This window comes from Octopus bimaculoides, chromosome 10 (assembly GCF_001194135.2).
Source record: "Octopus bimaculoides isolate UCB-OBI-ISO-001 chromosome 10, ASM119413v2, whole genome shotgun sequence".
Lineage (NCBI taxonomy): Eukaryota > Metazoa > Mollusca > Cephalopoda > Octopoda > Octopodidae > Octopus > Octopus bimaculoides.
The window spans coordinates 27,003,587-27,005,395 of record NC_068990.1 but is presented as its reverse complement, the minus strand read 5'-3'; positions in this window follow the sequence as shown (position 1 = coordinate 27,005,395).

Here is a 1,809-nt window from a genome sequence, read left to right as displayed (position 1 = left end):
GGGGGGGGGGTGATAAATTAAGTACCAGTTGCATACTGGGGTCGATGTAATCGACTTAGCCCCTCCCCAAAATGGCTGCCCTTGTGGAAAAAATTGAAACCATTATTATTTTCATTACTATTATTCTTTTCTCCTCTAGGCACAACGTCCAAATTTTTGGGGGGAGAGGGCCAGTCGATTAGATCGACCCCAGTACACAACTGATACTTAATTTATTATTATTATTATTATTATTATTATTATTATTATTATTATTATTATTATTATCATCATCATCATCATCATCATCGTTGTTAATGCAGTTAACTAGTGCTATCACTCATCAGCAAAATGGCATTTATGTTCTGAGTTCAAATCAGGGTTGTTGCAAAGCCCCTGCAATCGCAGGGATTGCAGGGGGGCTCTGCAATTGAGTGGCCCCGTGTTCAAATCAAAGTGCATTGATGACTCATCTATTTACTTTGGTTAAGATGTTGAACAAGAATTAAACTATGTTAACTGAAAATTTCAAGAAATAAAATGGTAATAATACATTGTATCTGCTAAAGTTCTTGTAAAAATATTACATTGTACCACGAACGTGTAGCAGACTTTGTGGATTGTCTATGACATCTATTGAACACGAACCTAGCTCTCAGTTTCATTATTCTGAACTGATGGATGATTTCGCGAATCAAAAAGTGTGCTGTGTTTGTCTTTGAAAGTTGCCTGGATTATAAAAGTGCTCTTTTATTCATATCTGGAAGTTTTACTTGTTGACATTTGTAATAGACTTAAATAAATTTAATTTGTACTTTCAAAGATGTTCTTTAGGATGACAGGAAATATTGAACTCCAGATAGAATAAAGTAAAATACAGCCATGAATAAGAGGTGAATAAATTATGAATGTTGATTGAAGGAATAGGACCACGAAATAAAAAGTTGCAGCCTCTAAAAGTCACATGACGGAGCTGGTTCAAATACCACAAAGGTCAAATTTACTTCTCATCTTTTTATGGTCAATAAAATCAAAATACCCGTCAAATACTGGGGATCAGGTAAATGACTAACCCCTACCCTCTAAAATTGCTAGCCTTGTGTCATAATTAGTTTATTATTATTATTAGCTGTAGGTTTCATAGTAGCAGCAGTAGTAGCAGCAGCAGTAGCATAATGCTGCTGAAGGTGGTGATAATAAATCAAGCTATATACCACAATAATAGGAATATAATTAAAAGATTTCATCTTATTTCCAGAGTTCGTCACACTATAATTATTCCTACGTTCCTACTAAAAATAGTTTGGAAGCTTCTAGATACAAGAATTTCATTATGTGTTAAACAATTAGCCATCAGCAAAGAAAAATGGAAAATATATGCTAATTCATTCCTCCCAGCTGATAAAATCTAACATTATAATCCCTGATTACAATGATTGTGTCTGACAATCAGTGGTCAAGATCTAATTGAAACCTGCAGAGTATTAGCAGCATTCGAATAGAAGGGGCAATAATAACCCTCTCTGTATACATCAAACAGAAACACACACACACATACATACATACACACACACGTTTCATCTTTAAATCTTTTATTTGCTTCAGGCATCTGACTGTGGTCATGCTGGGGCACTGGTTTGAAGAATTTCAGTTAAGCACATCAACCCAGTACTTGTGTTTGGGGGGGGGCGGAGTTAAAGCCTGGTACTTATTCTCTTTGGCTCTTTTGTTGAACAGCTAAATTACAAGGATATAAACACACCAGCACCGGTTGTCACGTGATAGTAGGGGACAAACAAACACACACACACACACATACACACACACACA